A 21,657-nucleotide genomic window follows, 5' to 3' on the forward strand; every position below is an offset into this window, starting at 1 on the left:
GAATTGTTTGTTAGTAGCATTGTCAGAGATAGGATATGGGACTAAATGGACCACTGACCCAATCCAGTGCAGTAATTCCTATGTTCTAATGTTTTATATGGCCAATGGTAATTAAAGAAAAAGGGAAGAGACACTTTAAGTCACTGCATTTCTCTTCTGTAATTTAAGTATACACATCCCTGTAAGATGATGCTTCAGACAATACGCTATTGATTCTATACTTGAATTTAACAAAAACTAATGTTTTCTTAATTTATTTTGCATTTAAATAAACAGGAAAATAATTAGAATGAATGTAAACGATGGTGACACGGTTTCTGATTGAACAATACATTAATTTATTATTATTATCGCTAACTTTCCCCCAACAATATTTGCACTGGGACATTTTATAACAATAAGAGATTCCAAGTGTGTGTGTGACATACTGGGATATTCCCACATCCAGGATGACTTGCAGCATTTGTCTTTCAGTTTTATGTCTAACAATTCACCCAAGCTGTGATAATACCTGACCACAACTCACACACAGTTGCACTCCCCTAAGAACAAAAAGACACAGAGCTAAGAGATGATGTGTTCAAACATAAGAAGGAAGATGGGGTGGGGGTGGAATACACACACACACACACACACACGTCAGTAGTTATACAAATGAAGGAGTCTCATCAGCATTAGTTTGCTTACTTATAGGAGTAAAGCTACTCATGTACACGTTTGCAGGATCAGAACTTTACCTGAGCATTTGTATTACTGAAGAAGATAGTGAGGGGGTAAAATTCATGCTACTGCAGACAGATAGCTTTAAAATGTATCTTCTATCTTAACACATTTAAAATAACCATTATGGAGACAAAAAAAATCCGTTTTTTAAAAATATATATTTCTTTTTAAATGTAATTCTCTTTTAGTCCAATCCCTCAACTTTTATATTCCTGCAATTGATTTCAGGAAGATACTGAACTAAAGGTTTTGATTGTAATTGGAGGTTTTGGTTGTTTGTGGGACTGGTGTCGGTTTTGTGTGTGTATGTGCGTGTGTGGTTTTTTGGTTTTTTGTTTTGTTTTGTTACTTGCTAATATAGGGATCGGATCCTGCAACAGTTCTGCACTGGAATAAATGGGAATAAGCATGTGTGTAAAGATAGTAACGTGTGCCACTGTTTGCAGGATTGGTCCCCTACTTGATAATTAGAATAAATAACCACTTCCTTATCAATGTAAAAAACTTGGCAGTGTTCTCATTTTGATTTTTTTTCTGTAATTAGTGAAACAGTTGAGAAATCAGAGGCAAAACAAATGTAAATGAAGCTGCCACTCTCAAGCGAGAACAATTGACAATCTTTAAGAAATTTACACCAAGCTATATTAGGAATTTTGACATATTGCTTTGTTTCTAGTAAAAAGTATTTTTGCTTCATCTATAGCAGAAACTGCAGCTGGTTTTCATTTTGTAATGATCATGGGTCAGATTTTCACAAGAGCTCAGACACCTCCTGTTTAGGTATCTAAATAAATAGCCAGAGCAGCAACAGCCGCAACATCCATTTTTCCCGACAAAAGATAAACACCTTTTAAAAAATCAGACCAGAAAATTTACATTTTATAATGCACAGTAGATTTTGTGTCACTGATTTAACCAAAAGGTAAATCCATACTGAGTTAAAAAAAATATTCAACTATCATTACCCCAGTGCACATTAATACATTAAAAAAACATTTTGTAACTTCATGAAAACAAAGGAGTTGCACTGTGGTGAGAGTAGAATTAGGCCAGCTCTCCTTTTCTATAATTTAATTTTAAAATGATCACTATTCCATAGATAATGAAGGAATTCATAAATCCAGAAACGTTTCAGGAGAACATCTGAGAAGCCCAGACATCAAATACAGAAAACTAATAAGCGCGCATGATAATTCTCATTCCTTTAGTCAATGGGGTTGTAGGATGTAAATAAGAGCAGAATTTGTTTCATTCATACTTGATAAAAGCAAAGTTATTGGGCCAAATCTTGCCTTACCTAACATCTCATACAATGCCACTGGTACAAGTTACAATGTATTGCATAATTTTTATTTTTCAAATTATATTTTATGTTATTGTAATTATAGTTAATATTTTTTAAAATAGTACAAATAAAATACTGTGCACTCTATAATTTTTCTTTAAATTACACTGTATGTAATGTTACATTTAATTCTATTAATCAATATTAAATAAATATAATTACATTTCTCAGGCAAACTAGATATCTTGAAGATCGACGCCAAATATTCAACAACAAACTAAATCTACAATTCTGACAGTTAATTAACACATCTTAGTTCCTGTGACTTAATGGACAAATAACGATTTTAATATTCAACTATCGTTACCTCAGCGAACATTAATATATTCAAAAACCTGATTTTTCTTTCTTTGGATTTAAAACAAACCATGTAAACATATAAAATACACAGCTTCCTACAGTTTTAGTTTAATTGTTGAAAACTGAGCATACACTTCAACAATATAACAGAAACGTTAAGAATATATCATGATATATATTATGAAGAGATGGTCTACAGATATATACTAAATATAATTATATGCACAAACATGCCAAATTTAAAGATTGCTAAAATCTTATTGCATATTATTTAGCTACTCCAATATATTTCTAAACCTCACAGAAACTACTATAATTATTTTATACCCACTTTTCTGTATTTATAGTGGAGTGCATGGATTTATCTATTTTTTTAAATCCTAAAACGTTACTCACTAAAAGTTTACAATTGCATTACAGAACATTACATATATTGTACCTTTTACATATATATTTTTCCTTAATGTACAAGTTATTCTCCTTTAAAACTCTAAAATAGCATATGGGTCTCAGCATACTGAAGTGCTCTGCTTTGATCCCCTCTTCTACTTCCTACAGAATTTAAATAAGTTCTATATATAGACTAGATATAAACTACAGATACACATAAACACTGTACACATTAGGGGGAAGGAATGACTATATTTTGCCTTACCAGTGACTATAACATTCACCCCTTACCTGCCTCCCTACTCCCCAAATTCCCTGTCAGAATGGGACTTTTGCTACATACTGTTTGCATTCCAATATACAGAGATGGTCTGCAAGAAACTGACGAACAAATCCAAGGGTTAATGAAAAAACAGGAGGACCGGAGATCTTGTAAGGAAAAAAAAAATGTTCAGCAGACAAAAATGTTCCCCTGACAAAAAGTGAACCCAGAACTTAGTGTCTAAGTATTGCCTGGATATCAGTGAAGGGTCTAGGCAAACGTGGGTTGCAAGTACTGTCCCTTGAAAATCAAACCCCCAGTTCCTGCACTGGTTTCCCCTACCACCACATTCAAACTGTGACTAACTGCCTCATTATGCTTCTCTTGGCACTTTCTGAAGCAAACTTATTGTACAATTCTACATGGCACCTAAAATCAAGGGGGAAAAGGGCTATTTTCCCTAAACAACAGCAGTCCAATAGACAACTTTTTATCAGTCTAACACATATGCAAAATCCTGCATGACCAGTAAGAGCATTTTTCCCAATCTGTGATGGATAACAGATGAGAAAATATTTTTAAAGCATGAGTTGGGGCCATAAGAAACCTTAGCTACTGAATGAAACACCTATAAGATCCTGCAAGGCTTGAAATCAATGGAAGTTTTACAAAAGAAAGAAGAGTGCCAGATTAGGTCCCTAAATAAGTTCTATGTAGAAAACATATTTCTTAATATTTATTTATAAATTGTAGATTCCTCATGTAAAAGAATAGAGAGTTCTCAGTAACAAACAAAAAACAAATCACCAATTAATATATCAAAAACACAGTATTTACAGCTCTTTAAATAAAACATGAAAACAATTAAAGGGTTTCCAAAGTAACTATGTCTCCAAAGAGTAATAACAGTCTTAGCTTCTTTCTAATTTTAAGTATAAGAACCCATTAAGTGTTATTAAATATTTAGTAGAACAATAATAATTACTATGAAGCTTTAACTTTGCCTCTGATTTTCTTAAATTTTCCTCTAAATGTAGATTTACAAATCTCATTGGATTTACTGATATTTTATCCTTTATTCACACTTAGCAGAACATAAACAGTTAACAGAATTTGTGGGATTAAGAATACCACATTTCAGCTCTATTTAGAAATATATTTTTCTTCATAAACTAGAGGATATAAATGCAGCGAATAATGATGTGTTAATGAAAGGGTTTCTAGGCTGTGCCCTTTATTATTGACACTATAGAAGTTGTTAACTACTATAAACAGCTAGCTCGAGTGTATGAAATGACTTTGCCACGTTGTCTGCTTGTGATATGTCCTGGATGTATTGTACACTTAAAGTCAGATACGAATTCTTAAAAATGTTCTGATTAAAGTAAGAAAATGATTATCAGCCTTCATTACTGTATCTTGCCTGAATCATGTTCTGCTTTATTAGAACTATCCTTCATCCTCTCTTTCAAGCAGGAAAATCCCATTGATTTTTGTGGCAGGGCTGTAAGAGCTGGATAGCTGCTTGCAGAACAATAGATACATTTTTCAAATGACTTTGTTAAACTTTATCCCACGTGCAAACTACATCAAAAGTAAACGAAATAATTTCTTATGAAATGTAAAGCTATTGTTTTTATTACATTTTAAAATAACTTCAAAATAGTTTTATCATTTGAAACATTTCATTTATTCCCTTGCAAAATCAGAATTCTCAACATCAGAAAAGAACATCCAGTACGCAAGAGGGTTAAAATTCTGCATAATTTTTAATAGTCTTAAGAGGAAGCACTGCCTTTTTTTCAAGGGCGGGGGGGGGGGGGGGGAAGGGGAAGATGAGAACAGCAATTTGCAGACCATTTTTTTCCTTGACAGCATTTAGCCACGCCTCACTCTGGCCCTTCCTCCAACCTCTGCTAACCTAAAAACCAGCGCCAACCTGGCAGTCAGCCTTATATTCAAAAGTAAACATTATTCTCCTGCCATTTTTCAGTGTTGTTTATCGTATTCCAATCTTCCTGCCGTTTTTTCCCTCACTGTAGATTAAATCATTGCCTCTGCTCCAATTTGTTTCACTTTGAAACTACAACAAGACAAAGTCATGCTTTTATCTAACATGGCAAACTTGTAGCTGTGCTATAAGGATTTTACCTTCACACAGTGAAACTGCAGATTATTCTGGAGGAAAAAAATTGTCAGGCATATCTTTAAATGTTCTGCTCTCCTAATATACAGAATGATTTGTTCTTATCCACACTACAGAAACAGTCTGGTTTTGGAACAGTACATACATCTTTCAAAACCTGTAGCTGAAATAAGAAATCTGACTTTTGCTTGCATCTTTTTCTCTTTTTTTAATTTAACCTCAAAAGGAAGCCTTAAAAAAATCTAAACAACACCGACTGAACATACTGTACTGCACCTGGCTGTTTATTATCCTTTTCCCATCATCTATCGATCCTTTCTTCCTTCCTACCTCCTCCCTGCTCCCCAAATCTCCTCTAGAATAAAAGGGTCTTGAAAATATATGTATATAACTACTTAGCTATTATTATTTTTATATAGTCCCACTGTATTAAATGGGTAGATCACATAGCAAAATAAAAACAGAAAGAGGGGATACTGCAATTTTAATCCTAAAAGCCATCACCTTAATTTTCCTACTGCAGCAGATGCATACTGGCAAACACTTCGCGACACTGGAGGATTGCTCCTTCCTATTAAGATCTTAAGAGCGTAGACTAAACAACGGCCATATTGTCAGGGCTTTTCTCTACCCTCCTGCCCTGTCTTATCGGGTGAGAAATTGGCGGTATGCCAATCCTACCGTTGCCAGGCTGGTGTCAGTCAAGGGCAAAGGTTTTTGGTTTTATTTTTTAAAAGAAAGTCTCCAAAAACATCAGCAACAATCAGAATGATGTACAGATTCTCATTAATTGCAGCATAATCAGGTAGCTGGGTTTAGGGATTTTTCTTCTTCTTCTTCTTGTCTCTAAGCACTGTAAACTACAAGTAACATGGAGTGGTTTAGTCAAAACAGTCATGTGCAAGTAGCCTGGCAAACAAAAGCCTTTATTTATTTATTTAGTTCACGCACAGATAAGGAGGAGCCTTTGTGCACATAAATTTCACACACATCAGAAAGGAGATGCCATGCTGCTTTCTGCAGGCTGACACAGCTTGTCTTGAGACGCCACAGGACAGCCTGGAGGCTCATTAATAATTGCGGATGGCTTTCTATTTCCATATTTAAATTGTGAAGCAGTGTATGATTAATTAAGAAGAAAAAGGCAAAAAGGAAAGGCTTGTGCTTTCTGTTCAATCTGACTTGCCAGAAAGACTGCCTGCTTTAACTCTTTGTTTGCTACGTACATGGATGTCAAGAGAGTTTGCCAGAATCCTTTGCTCTGGTAGGCTTATGGGAAACTCAATATGAATATTAATTATGTTATTTTCAGCAGTTAAGCAGACACGAGAGTCCTTCTGCAAATAGCCACATACTAATGAAGAGACTTTACTGCAGTCCATGACTCATTAACCTTTTATTTGAAAAAACAAATTACTTTACAGATTTTAGCAAGACTGTATATTACAATATTTTCAGATAGTGGTGTTAAAAGATTATTTACTATTTTATGCAAAGAGATATTGCTATTAAAATCCAGTAACATGTATAATTTAAACTCATTTGAGTGCTCTAAGACAATGAAAATATTTAATATTGGAACACTGTGACTAACTTGTGCACAGAATCTTACAGTCTCATTAAATATAAGCTATGGCAGGTAATAAACACACCATAAACAGATGTGAAAATATTTAACAATAATTTACTAGAGTGTAAACTTCAGATTATTCTGTTTTTCCAAAAGCATATAATTTCCAGTTTTGACCTCTAGAGATATTTAGGGGGAAAGGCTATAATTCTCAGTACCAGTCAGCCACTGAAATCGTAAGTAAATTTCATCCAAAAACATTCAAGTCCTGGATTGATTCAGCACTTTGTACTATTACTGACAGAGAAAACCAGGGAGTTCTAGTCAGCCTGCCCATGCTGGGCCAGGGGAGGTAAATGAGTTCCAGAACGTGTCATGAGCTCCGTCTCTGAGACGGTTCTTCACACACTGCACCTGGGGGCAAAACTGGAGATATGCCTCCAGAATACAATTTCTTTAATACTGTCCCTACCAGAAGCTGAACATTTCTGAATAGTAATCAGAACACATTCAGATCTGAGTATTTGGTAGCACATCCATTGAAACAGGGAGATAGAAGGGAAGGATATGGTTGAATCTTATGAGATGTCTCATGTGGCTATTACAGCTCCTCAGTGGCTGGATTTAGACTCTTGTCACGTGACTTGTGTGATTCAGTATTTTGCAGTCCTATTGAAAAAAAAACAAAAACCCTCAGTTCTCCTCACTATCTGCTCACTGTTGCTACTGTGTTAATTTCCCTGCCCGTTATAAGCTCACATTTTAACCCTTTTATTTCTACAGGATTCCAGCTATTCCTGAATTTCATGGAAGTCTGAGCATTTGGGTATTCATTCAACCTTAATGTTATTGAAGTACTGTTGACCAATATATGCACTGTGCAGCAAAAGTGAAAACTTTAATTCTTCCTGGACTGATTTTGGCTCGATGCAGAAAAGCACTTAAGCACATGCTTAAATCCATCCTTCTTCAACTCTTAAGCATGTGCTTAAGTTCCATTGACTTAAACATGTGCTTCACTTGAAGCACGTTCCTAGGTATTTTCCTGAACCAGGGCCTTAGAAAGGAACAATACTAGTAAGACAATGATGGAGTACTAGAAAACAGACAAACTATTATGACTGTGCACTGCTTAGAAAGGGAAAAGGGATAAAGAAACAAAAATAAACAAAAATAAATTTATGTTAGCCATTAAAGTCTGCCAAGATTAAGTCCTTCTATGCACATTACTTATTGGATTTACTACAAAATGCAGATCTGCATATCAGGGCACTTTTGTCCAAGAGTGGCTTCTCCTTCCTGAAAATCAAATCCTGTGCCAAACTGGGCAGCACAGATATAGAATACCATGCACTGAATCATACCTGATCCAAATAAGATATTTTAGTGTGGAGCAATATTTCATAACCAACATAAATCTAACAACCATTATAGCTTATGGGAGGAGAGCTAAATCACAAATTCCAATGATTCCCTACCTGGTCACACAGCAGGTGTACAAATTAAGAATTACAAATTAAGAATACTCAAACAACCTGATCTGAGGCCTACTGAAGTCAATGGAAAAAGAGTCCCATTAATTAAAACACCTTTTAGATCAGGGCCAAGGAATACACTTAAGCATAATCAACATTACAATTTTTAAAATCATGTATTAACCTATAGTTAAAAACAACTAGCAACAAATGCCTGTTTCTTGTCTACACTACAATTTACCATTGTGTCAGTTTAAACATGATTGCAAACCAAATTGGAGGCAAGCCCTTAGTGAACTGCTATGGCACTGAGTAAAATCTGACAGCCATCTGGAATTCATACTTTAACACTGTATCCTCAATTGTCTGAATGAAGACCAGAAGGCCTGATGTTCCCCATATATCTCGCTCCAATTGTTCTGGAATAAACTATACCAACAGATACTTTACATAGGATTCCAGAGAGACTTTACCTTGTTACTGCAGATATACCATTATTCACAGAAGTCATGGGGCTTGTACATCCTGGAACCATTTTGCAATTAGAACTTCTCCCTCTGCTGATTCAGCACTTGCTTTTTGTCTAACCCAGCATGCCATCAGCGCTCTCATGATAGTCTTCTCCTCTGCAACTTCTACCATCTGAAATAATCTGCCTCTCTCTTTCCACCTCTTTTCAAATCTCACCTGAAAACACACTCTCTCCTTTGTCTATACACCTCTTAATTTATCCCTTTCTCCCTTTAGAAAGGTTTCAGAGGAACAGCCGTGTTAGTCTGTATTCGCAAAAAGAAAAGGAGTACTTGTGGCACCTTAGAGACTAACCAATTTATTTGAGCATGAGCTTTCGTGAGCCACAGCTCACTTCATCAGATGTGTACCGTGGAAACTGCAGCAGACTTTATATATTGTTTCATATTCTCTGTGTGTATATAAAGTCTGCTGCAGTTTCCACGGTACACATCTGATGAAGTGAGCTGTGGCTCACGAAAGCTCATGCTCAAATAAATTGGTTAGTCTCTAAGGTGCCACAAGTACTCCTTTTCTTTTTCCCTTTAGAAAATGCACTACACTGAGTTGTGTTGTATTGAAATGTTCTTTGGGTTCACCTCTATTTTTTTCCCTCAATTTCTATTTCAGGCAGGAGGAAGGAATCCATTTTAGGAGTACACTAATAGATGTTCGCAAGCAATGAGCTGACCATGACCAAAAGGAGAACATGAAATAAGCTATACTAGTCAGAGCATTAGGACAGGGCAGTCAGCTCTACCACAAACTTACTGTGACACCTTGGGCAAATAGCTTAAACTTTCTCTGCCTTAGTTTCCTCATAATTTTCAATTATGACAGTACCTCACGTGTGTGATGTTAAAGTTTGTAAAGGGCTTTGAGTTCCTGGAATGGAAAGAGAATCCAGAAACAGAATCATCATCCTCATTATTACTACAAACTATCCCTTCACTGAATGGGATTGTTACAGGCCATAGCTGGCAACAAACGGGTATCTTTTCCAGTCAGACTCAGAATCACAAGCATTCCTTCTGCACATATCTAAAGCTCCAATTAAATATGACAGAATATTTCTGGATAGGCCTCCCAACTTGCCCTAAATGTGGTTGCACTATGGATTCATTTTACCATATGTTCTTGGAGAACACGCTGAAGTATATATGTTCTGGTGCTCCACCTCCACGGGGAAAGGAGAGTTCCCTGGGTCTCTAGCACTACACTAAACATCACACTAATTCTCGCTTGTTTGGAGTGGGGAATATATAAAGTAGGCAGGGCATATACCGAACTATATATCGCATACCAGCCATCTTCTTTTTAGGACAAAGAAAATATTACAAAACCCATTTATAGAGACTGAATGCTGGTCATAACTGGCTAGGCAGATGATACATAGGGACCACTTAAAATATAGATAAAGATTTTAAGTACCATAGAATGCAGAGCTCCTATACAAAGTCTAAAACAATAAACAAGAACAACATCTGTTCAGTATATAGGCAATCATCTGAGGACATCAAAGTCAGACTTGGTATATATCAAGGCACCTCCAACACAGCCACTTTCACCAGATCTGAATTTGGCTCATGGTGCCTGTCTCCCTTATGTGGTCAATTCTCAACTTGGACCTTAAGGAGAGCTAGCACAAGTATGTGTACATGGAAATGGGAATCACACCCCTAGCTCATACTGTAGTGTAGACATACTCTGAAGCATTTGGTAACTGGTCAATGACAGAGATAGGATATGGGATAAATAAACAATTGTGGTCTGACCTGCCATAGCAATTTCTCTGTTCACATTCAAAGTATTACTATTATATAGAAGTTACTGTTTGGGATAATCTTGTTATGCATGCTTTAGTCATATTTTACATAGAGCTACCTGGGGCAAATCAGTGAAGTCAATTCATGCCTACATGAACATCAAGAAAGTTTTCGCAAAAAGAAAAGGAGTACTTGTGGCACCTTAGAGACTAACAAATTTTTTGAGCAGAAGTTTTCATTTTTTTATTTATGCTCAAATAAATTTGTTAGTCTCCAAGGTGCCACAAGTACTCCTTTTCTTTCTGCAGATACAGACTAACATGGCTGCTACTCTGAAGAAAGTTTTCAACATTTTCACTTATTAGAAGTGATGATAGGTGTACAATACAAAGTGCAACCTGTTGCATCCAACTAGTTTGTATTCGTCCTTAATATTTGAATAAATAAATAAATAAGTAAATTAATAAATAAAAGGCTGGCAGGCTCAAAATGTGATTTACTTTTTCAATATATATTTTTTTTGCAGATTTCATGTAATTTTTATACACTATAATATTGCAATAATGAATGGCAATAAACTAAACCGGTTAAAATTAACAGAAAGCTTGCCCTTATCACTTATGCAATTTACTAAGGGTAGTTGCTAGAACAAACACTTCTTTATGACAAAGTGCAGCCACATCTCCAGAAGCATTCCTCATTGTGAAGTTTTATTGTACATGGCTCTTCTGCAACCCCTCAAGCTATTGTATTAATGCTCTTTTTTCCTTTTGAAAGCAATATCAGCTCCAGCAACCTAACACTCATAAGCAGGCTATAATAGTAAACCAGTCAGTGCTCATAGAGAAAACACGTTTTAATTTCAGGTTTCTAATTTTTATTTTAATAAATAATGTGATAACATGATTTTAAAATAATGAAAACTACCTTGATAGCGTTAAGACTGCACAAATCAACCACTACACATTTTACAATATTTTCTTTTCCATTTGCTATATACGGTATAAGGAATTAAACTTTTCTGTACTCTAGCCAGCCTATACTACCTGGCCTTTCACTTCACCATGAAAGTTTGTCCAAATCTGGTCAAGTTACAAGCCTTTGAAAAACTGGAGTTCACACATACTCAGAGACTTACTAGAGTTTACGAGCTAAAATATCAGCATGTTCCATGAGAGGCAAGGTGGGCAATGTAATACCTTCTATTGGACCGACTTCTGTTGGTGAAAGAGACAAGCTTTCGAGCTCATGCAGAGCTTTTCTTCAGGTCCTCAAAAGCTTTTCTCTTTCACCAAGAGAAGCTGATCCAATAAAAGATATGACCTCATCCACCTTATCTCTCTAATATCCTGGGACCAACACAGCTACAACAACATTACAAACAGAATATTCCATGCTCACTAAGCATGCTTCATCCCCTCAGAGCTCCTACATGTGATTGCTATTAGGCATACGCCATCTCCACAGAGTGACTGAACATGTACCAGCCCAGGGCTCCAGTGGCTCAGAAGGACTTTCCTTGTCATGGTTACTCCCAGCTCCTCTTGAGCTGGCACCAGAGAGCAGGGAGCCTGGTGCCCAAGCAGCATGGACAAGGAAGCTGTCTGATTCAAATCCAGAGGGAACAAAAGCTGAAATTGGTGGGGAGGGAGAGGAGTAGATTGGGACAAGGAGCATGTTGAGATTGGGACTGATGGTGCAGAGAAATTGTAATGGGATTGGCTGGGCAAGGAGACTAGGACCAGGATATCAGAGACCCACAAAAGCTTATGCCCAAATAAATCTGTTAGTCTTTAAGGTGCCACCCGACTCCTCGTTGCTTTTTTAGGACCAGGATGAGATGACTAAGCAATGGAGACTGGGACAGCAAGGACCATTACTCCCAGAGTTCATTGTCAGAGTCATAGAGCATACAGCTTTTTTTATACCAGTTACTTCAAACAAGCTGGCTCCTTCTTTAGAAATGTGTGTTGAAGTGTGTGGCAGTAGGAATGTGCTTTGGTTGCTTTTTATGTGAGTGAGCAGTGGGAAGGAGGGAATCTCTGTTGCAACCTTATTCTCTCACTTTCTCACTGCTCCAACTGTCAACCTTCCTTATGCAGAGTTCGGCTGGATTGGGCTCCTGGGCCACTGAGGTCTTTCAACATCTCTCCAACATCACCTGGATGGGCGTCTGGAGCGTTCATGGATGTCTCTCTTGCCAGACAACAATGAGCTGAGTTGGAGTAGTGCAAAGCATTAAATACAGGGGAGGCCTGGAGCAGAAGTATTATTAAGCAATAGTAAGCCTAAGGGCCAGATTCCATGACCCCCTTTGTTCTACCCACATAAGGGCCAGGCAGAAATTCAGTCCAGGAGCTCAAGGGAGCACCAAGACTTTTCCCTTTTCCCTTCCTACCAGCTGGGGGAACATAATGCCCCAAAAGAGGGCAGAGAGAGCTGGCCAGCTAGGCAGGAGGAAACTGTATCCAACACCCAAGGAAGGAGTGCAGCAGTGTGTATGCTCCCCAAGCACAATGGCAGCTCCAGGTGATCTCTGGGGGCAATGCTCCTCCAAAGCACCCCTTACTACACAGACTATTTGCAAAATCTAGAAAGTTCTCTGTGGGACAGAGAGGGGCTCATTTGAAATAATTCTTTCCCCTCCATAAATTCATACTCTTAATGTGGCAGTTTGCTTTAACTAAATGTAGGGGGCCAGTGTAAATATGCCTCTTTGAAGCATTTAACATTGTAAAATCTGTCACACAGCATTACCAACTCTTGCAAGCTCCAAAAGTCAAGCCAATATGCAAAAATCTCAGCTCTTACTTTTTTTTTTAAGTTAGTGTCTAGCCTTCATGGTAATGGAGGAAAGCTTGAATACATAATCAGAGTTTACCCAAAAGGATAAAAAAATAAAGGTAAATAAACAGAAACCAAAAGGCATTTAAAAGAAATGATTTTTAAGACAATTATTATTGGGGGGGTGGTTGACTCATGATTTTTTGAATGTTAAAGGTTAGATTATGTCATGTCTCAGGGGACTGGTAATGGGCTATGGAGCCTTCCATCTCTAGGTTCCCAGTCTGAATCTAGCACAGATTGACTATGACTAAAGATTTTTACATCTGATGACTGTTGAGTGGTCTGTGTGAAGTTAATCTGATGAGTTCAGTCCAATAACTAATGGACACGTGCCCACAGCACAAAGTGAGCACCATATATGCTGTGGGAACATGACCAAGCATTTCAAAAGAAGATGGTAGCAAAAGCTCTCCATTGAACGAGCTAAACCAAGGACTCATTAATGAAGCTTTGTTAACTGTATATAAAATACTTAATGTCATTGCTTTTAAAAAAGTATGGTGTGAAGTCGATGTGTTTTAATAATAATATCATGTGTCGTATGTGGGGGATACAAGCGATACAAAGTAAAAACAGCATTAAGCAATATAGAACAAGAAAACTTGCCCTCTTACCACCACAGAAAAGTTAAATATTTAATATAAGAGAGGTGACATCAGTTGGTGCAAAGTAAGAAAATTAACAAGGGTCCAACACGGGGAAGTTAAATGTGGACTCACAGCAGCCCATATGATGTGGAAGAAGTTTGTTTTCCCTCTTTAACTACTGTTGCAAGACAATGCAAGGTCTGGAAACCCCCAGACTCATACTGCTGTTTGCAGCTGGGGGGACAATCACATGTGCAGGTGTAATGTCTTACAGACAGAGTTGCTGGCAGGTGAATTCAGTCTGGGAGAACAGTCTCCAGACTGCACTATATGGTTCAGATGCTGGGATGTTGGGTAAAGTAAAAACTGACTACATAGTAATAACAAGCATAAAGTGGCAGCTGAAACTGACCACTTCTGATATGTTCCCAGGGACTGTTATTATAATTGGCCTATGTTTTATTTCACACTTAGATTTCCTGTGGCGATAAATGGAAAAATATATTTTGTACCAGTTTTTTAAAATGTAATTAAAATAAAAACAAAGTTAAAATTACAAGAGGATGCTTTAAAGGCAGAGCAAATTTATATTGTGGCATTACACCCCAGTGCGCTATCCTAGTGATAGTGAGCTTCCACCCCCAGGTTCGTACTTGAAGCTATTGTTTATGGTGGTTCAAATGACTACAACTACTGTGGTCTTGGGAACATGTTGCTGGGTAATAAACTTAAAAAAGGAGGGGGGGTGGAATATATGAAAATTAAACAAATGATTATGTAGAAAAGAAAAAAGGCATGGAATGTACGTCTGGCTTGACACAAATAATTAAACATGGGCAAGGCCTCATTTTTTGGAAGACAGGGATAGGAAGGTAACGAGAGCAGTAGGCTGAAAAGGAAATGTTTGTGCTAAGATAAGTAAATAGGTCAGTAAGGTAAAAGTCAGAATGTCTGAGCTAGCTAAGACTAGAGGGGGAATACCCCAGGAACCATTTACAAAAACAAGATAACAATGGATAAGATAAATTGGGAACATAGAGATGAGGTAAAGACTAAGATGTGCATAGACAGAGCAGGCTGTATAGCAATTGTTTCCTACAAATTTACCAAGCTAATTCCCAAAGTGTGATGCAATGTAAAGTAAATGCAATGTAATATGTAAATGTATACAAAGTAAGATGTTTGCTTGTAGCTTTGGCTGTGTGGTACCCACAATACCCACACCTACCCTGGAGTCTGATCAACTCAGTGTATGCCAAAGAAACCTGAGAGACGAGACTGAAATTGAACTCAGTTCTTGGGGAACTGAGTTGAAGAGGTCTTGGGGTGGGGGAACTCAATGTACCGGGGGTGCCGTAACACTATTATGCCAAATTGTCATAAACTTTTCTGGTAATCTCAGCGGAAGGAAAAGCGTGAAAGAACAGGGAGAATGCAATAACCACCCGTTTACCCCTAGAGGTGGTGTTTCTGGACTGAGGTACATTGTCAGGGCACCATGGGGAAGCTTATACTGCTGCTGCCCATGCTCTACCTGTTTTGGGTGGGGTGAGTGGGGCTGGTTCAGTTGGAGGTGGCCCAGCAGCAAATTTGGAAAGCTCATTATGTCCCACTCAACAGTGTGGAGGCATTGCTATTGCATCCCTGGAGGAGCAGGGAGGAGCAGAATTCTGACCTTGGACTGAAGGATGAATGTCATCTTTCCAGCATCCTCGCACCATACCTACAAAGAGCCTCAGTATTTGGGCTTTGGGCAAGTGGAGTGAATTGCACTGTCAGAGCATACTGCAAAATTCATCTGTTTTCTTGAGCTTTTATTGAGAAAGGGAACTAATGGAGGGAAGTGAGGTGTTTAGATGTAGATATTTATTATTATTTCAGGGAAATATTCTAGTTGGGATGTACTATGTTTTGTATATTTTTAAAAATTGTTTATGTTTTTAAAAGTATCTATAGATCCTGGGAATCAATTCTTGATATAAATCTGAACAAACATCCATGTCAAGGTGTCATTTTTGCAGTAACCTTTGAGAATTTCAAATTATAACAATGCTTTAATTTAGGCACAGAAGTAAAGTTAAGAAGGGGGTAAACCCAAAATGTGAGGATAACTGAAGGAAAGGAAGTGGATGAATCCAAAACCAAAAAAGAATGTGAAGGATGATCTTGCAACAAGGGGCTGCAGAGGGAATCAGACAGCAAGCACTTGCACAAGGGACTCTTCAATCCCAAAAGATAGGTTGGGGACTATGGGAGAGTAAGAAATTGGATGAGACGATCATGTTGCATACTGCAGGGATCTTAAATCAAGGTGTGGAGAGCTGGGTGGAGATGGGTAATAATTTTCAAACAGATTGACTGTTCTTTTCAGTGGTGTGGCAGATGTTCATCTGAGAGCCAATATTCTGCCCTAGAGGTGTCAGGACACAGGCCCAGATTTTCAAAAATGTCTCCATACAGTCTGCATCTAAATCCATATTTATGTTCCTAAATAAAAGTGTCCTGATAAGCATGAGCAGCTCCCAATAACTTTTACAGCTGAGGGTGATCAGCATCTCTGAAAATCAGGCCATTTTTATTTAGGAGTCTAAATCAGGATTTAGGTGCCTACTTTTAAGCATCAGAGGGGTAGCCATGTTAGTCTGTATCCACAAAAACAATGAGGAGTCCGGTGGCACCATAAAAACTAAGATTTATTTGGACATAAGCTTTCATGGATAAAACCCTCCCACTTCTTCAGATGAATGGAGTGAAAATTACAGATGCAGGTATAAATTTACTGACACACGAAGAGAAGGGAGTTACCTTACAAGTGGAGAACTAGTGTGTTAACAAGGCCAAGAGTGGACCACATACACCTTGATTGAAGTGGCCTTGTTAACACTGGTTCTTGTAAGGTAACTCCCTTCTCTTCATGTGTAAGTATATTTATGCCTGCATCTGTAATTTTCACTCATGAATCTGAAGAAGTGGGTTTTTTACCCACGAAAGCTTACGCCCAAATAAATCTGTTAGTCTTTAAGCTGCCACCGGACTCCTCGTTACTTTTAAGCAGCTAGGTTTGAAAATGTTGACCAATGTTTCCTCAACAAGGTTGCAATTGCTGTCCACTGTTGAGTGCCCATAGCACAGTCCTAGAGCCTGAAAGGATCCTTGCTAAATACAAATTTGCACAATCCTTACAGTGTGTCTAGAGGAAAGCAGTTCTGGAAATTATTTAATTTAACTATATGAAGAGCTGTTCTGATGTTCAGCAAATAATAGGTTACAGTCTTTCCTACAACATTACTTTTCTTTATTTTTACTTTTATTAAATGACTGTGAAACCTCCAAGGAAATTCACTCATGAAAAACGAAGCTCAAATTACATTCTAGGGTTCGGACACTCACAAGCCAAACAGCTGATTTAAAAAGATGAAGGAACCCAAACTAAACTGAAGTGTTGACTATTTGGTGATTCTGAAAACATTCCAGTGAACAAAAGAGCCTTTTTAAACCTACATGTGAAAGCAGCTTTTTCCCCCTTTCTCTCCGGAGCAAGCTACGTCAAGCCATTCTTGATTGGGAAGACAGGTTGGTCCAATATGGGACTCTTAATGGAAATGGAGGAGGGGAAAACCATGATCCTGCAAGACCCCTCATTTATTTAAAAATAATTCCTAAACCAATGTGGTCAAGCGTCAGCTTTAACATAGCATTTCCTGGCTTTTGCTGGTTTTTGACACAACCTCGATGTAATTGAAATATGGCTTTATGTTTATAAAATTTACCTCTAACACAGGACTGCTTGAGAAGCAGTGTTTATGCATTTTGTCAGATGTCATTAGTTTTTTTACACAAGAGGACACTACAAAGCTCTCTTTCGAACTTGTTTTAGACCAGGGAGGTTATTTGTTACAGAATTACTTTAAAATAAAATAAATAATAGATAAGGAGAGGGAAAGGTAATGAGATCAATGTTAATTCAATAGCATTTCTAACATTATTTTTACATTTAAACAAGTGGTCAAACACATTCTGCCTTCTTTTTTTTCTTTTTTTTATACAGCTATATCTGTTAGGATCTCATGGGCAAGCTTGTACTGGGACCGCTTGTATCCTGTGTGTTGTAAAATAAATCTGTGTTGGTCTACTCCCAATCTAAATATACTTTTGAATAAAGCTCTCACATGCAGATATAAATCTTGCAAATCAAAATCTGTTTCCAAGAGCTGTAACTTGTTGAATTTATATTTGCAAAACTAACAGGTGATGAAAAACAATACATTAAAGATTGCTTTAACTCTACCATAATACACTTCTGTTAGATCTTATTTTTATTGAATGATTTATGTCTTATTGGTTTTTCTAGTTTCACTTTTATATTTCCTCACCCACTATTTTAAGATGCATTTTTTTAAATCCAAAAAATACCTACCCAAGTCTAGTTACATGGCTAAATAAGGAAACCTCGTTAAGTGAGAATTATGGGTCTTTCACTGCCTATGCTGAGGAAACATATTGACCAAAGGGCAACCTAACCTAGGAAGGTATTACTAAAGTTATGCTTGGAATATAAAGATTTAAAACTGCATACATGAGGAGGTTTTTTCCTGGAGTGTCAAAATAATAGAAGCAGCAATGGTTTTTACAGAGCTCTGCATAATAGAGTTCACAGCACACAGTTTACTCAGCACAAAGCAACACGGTATTTAGTTAAACATACTTATGGACAAAGTGTATTACAGATGCAAAATTGTGTGGTCTCTGTCTCTAGAAAGGTGCTAATGTGGATTCAAATTTCTGTATAATAGGGCCTTATGAAGGACAAAGCCATCTTGAAATAGATTGCCTTTATAGAGAACTCTCCCATTCAGGGCAATCACAGAAATTCTGCTGTACTCAATCTGCAGCTACTCACACACAATTACATAAGTGAATAGAAAATCTGAATTATCTGGAGGCAGCTATGGCAACTATTTCTAAAATCACTCAAGGTTTCATATACAATTCTGTTTGTGCAAGTTTAGATATGACCTTTCTTCATCTCTCATCATTTTAAATAACACAGTGTACTGGCTTATAATATGCTGTTTAAAATGATAATTACTTAACTATAGAGGCCAGACAAGGTTGGTCCAGGTTGTGCTTGGTGCACTACAAGCATAAAATAGACTACAGTCATTGCTACACGTTGCTTACAAGACAGAAAGGGAAACAAAATTAATGTCCAAGATGGTTGCAAAATATAAATTATTATTCAGGTTAGAGTGAATTTTTGCTTATAGGGGTAAATCTTGCAGTTCTTACTCAGCCAGAACTCCCATTTGAACTGGATTAAAATTGTATAATTGCAGTTTTATTACGAGGAATAAAAGAACATCACTGTTGGAATGTTCCACTTTATATAGCAAGGGGGAAAACAAGTTCATGTTATTTTGAACCCCTTGAGGTATACCTTCACAAGTAGCAAAATAAATTTCTGTGATTGCTGTGGCACTGTAAGTTCTTGATATACTGAAAAGCAGAGTAAGTAGTCACAGAAACGACACAAAATGCACCCAGCCTGAATTTAACAGGCTGCTTTTTGTCAATATTTCAAACGCATTTCACCCAATAAGCATATTTAGACATTACAAAAGGGTGTAATATTTTTTTCCTCTGATCTGTCCTTCAGGTGTATTTTATTACAAAAAGGTGGAACGTTACAAATGGTGAAAAGGCAGATTTAATGAAAGAGAAACCAATAAATTATTCAAAAAACATTTTCCACTGCCCCGCCTTCCCACTAAAGTATATGAAAAACATCATGTAAATGATGTCTGCATTTTTTCGTGATGCACCCTGGGCATCATATAACTTTCCTCCTACAGTCAACTTTAACAGCATTCTTTTCTGAACCTTCATCAGCATTTGTTTCCTATTGTTTTCTGGGTGGAGTTAAAAACATTGCTTTTGATCTGTAGAGCCCTAAATGGTTTGACACCTGCCTATCTGAGAGACCGCTTCTCCCCACATGCCACACTACCACAACTGTATTCAGTGAGGGTGCTAAAATTTGAGTCCCCTCAGTATAGAAAAGAGGGAGCTGCTGGGTCTGGAATTTGCTCCAATGCTTGGTCAGAAATAGCCAATATCTGTTAACCTTAGGGCTAACTGCCAAGACTATCTACATGCTAGGGCTTCTAAGGAGGGCTGAAGTTATGGATGTGATGGGGTATACAAAATCGACACAGAGCTAATATGTCTCCATGTACAACTTCACAAGCTCAGATCATGGGTGAAATCCCGACCCCACTGAAGTCAACGGCAAAACTTGCATCAATGTCACTGGGGCCGGGATTTCACCCTATGAAATTACAGCATTTATGTGAAAAGGACAACCGACAGTGCAGTGACAAAAGAGCACCATTAATATCAGAGAAGTATATAAAAAAACAGCCTTCTATGGTACACCTTTTCACTACTGTGGGTCAGGTCCACAGATGGCAAAAGTCACTGCAAATCCATTGGATTTAGGCTAATTTACATCAGCTGAGGATTTAGCTGTATACATGCAAGCAAGTGAAGATTGACAGCAGAATGGGGGCAGAGTTAAAGTAGTTTAGGTGTTTTACTTGAGAAGTACAACTTCAACTCTGTATTTCCTGATCTTACATTTGGAAGCTTTTTGTTTTTAAATCCTAATGTTTTTGAAAGGTAACAGCCATTCAACCCACTGATGGGATCCTACAGCTTCAGCTTCAATTTAATTTTTTTGTGTTAGAATCCTTAAACTTCTGTATACCCAAGCAAAGAAATATACAGCGATCTCTGATTCTTTCCAGTTGTTTTAGTAACATTAGCAACTAACAGTTAATTAATACATTTCCCCTTTTAGTAGAATCGGTCTAACAATGGGTGGGGTACGGCCCAACCAATTAGCACTCAGACCCGCCCAAATCTGAGACCGGCCCAAACCTGAATGCAGAAATTAGTGTCTCTGTAGGGTGACCAGATGTCTCGATATTAACAGGACCATCCCAATATTAGGACTTTTGTCTTATGTACACAAGTATACCGCCCCCGCCCATGAACAAAAACTGTCCCAATTTTTCACACTTGCTATCTGGTCACCCTATGTCCATGTGGTTGTGGGCCAGGAACTCTTGGCTTGTCTGTAGAATGCCATGGTTGGCAGGAAACAGTGGAGCAGCCCGGCCAGCCCTGTTGCTGCCTCTGTCTAGTGCCACAAACTTCTCCTAGTCCTGGACAACTTCAGCTAGAGCCAGGCCACTGCAGGTGCTGGCTAGCCTCCCCACCCCAGCTTAACCCATTCCTGCCTACAGGGCTATGGGTATTGCCTCTCTCCACTGGCCAGCCCAGCCTCTGAGCATTTTGTAGTCAAATCCCTTCTCTGCTATAATGCTTCTCTGCATTCAACTATAATATGCAATAATATAATATAAATGATTTGCTATGACATCAGACCTTTGGTCATTGCCTATCTACCATAAGTTGGGGACTATCCAAATTTCTACTCCTAGCTATGCTGCTCACTGGAATAAAGTTAATAAAAAGCTAATTATAAACTGATCTTCAGCAACCAGAATACTCCTGTATTTAAAGACAGGATTCAGATCTGCAAATCTTTATGGCAGTAGTTTCTTTTATATCAATAAGACTATTCACACGAATAATGATTATTCTTCACATAAACTTTCTGAGTTGAAAACATATAAAAAAAACTGAATGTGTAGTATAGTTCTTTCGTCCCT

General features: G+C 37.6%; 2 long non-coding RNA genes across 5 annotated transcripts in view; one reads left to right on the forward strand and one right to left on the reverse strand.

Moving 5' to 3' along the window:
- Positions 1-3,191, reverse strand: part of LOC125624216 (uncharacterized) — a 140,370-nt gene extending 137,179 nt beyond the window's left edge. The window contains exon 1 of the long non-coding RNA XR_007353243.2: positions 3,102-3,191. This is a non-coding gene — a long non-coding RNA (uncharacterized LOC125624216). The remainder of the gene's footprint in view (positions 1-3,101) is intronic.
- The window catches only part of LOC125624220 (uncharacterized), a 34,852-nt gene extending 18,936 nt beyond the window's left edge, over positions 1-15,916 (forward strand). For 3 of the 4 annotated variants that reach the window (XR_007353246.2, XR_012665459.1, XR_007353247.2), the window contains exon 5: positions 12,590-15,916. This is a non-coding gene — a long non-coding RNA (uncharacterized LOC125624220). Of the gene's footprint in view, positions 1-7,519; positions 7,563-12,589 lie in introns of all 4 variants that reach the window. The other variant, XR_012665460.1, reaches the window with a different exon arrangement.
- Positions 15,917-21,657: the final 5,741 nt, after the last annotated feature.

The sequence above is a fragment of the Caretta caretta genome, chromosome 1, assembly GCF_965140235.1.
Source record: "Caretta caretta isolate rCarCar2 chromosome 1, rCarCar1.hap1, whole genome shotgun sequence".
NCBI classification, from domain to species: Eukaryota; Metazoa; Chordata; order Testudines; family Cheloniidae; genus Caretta; species Caretta caretta.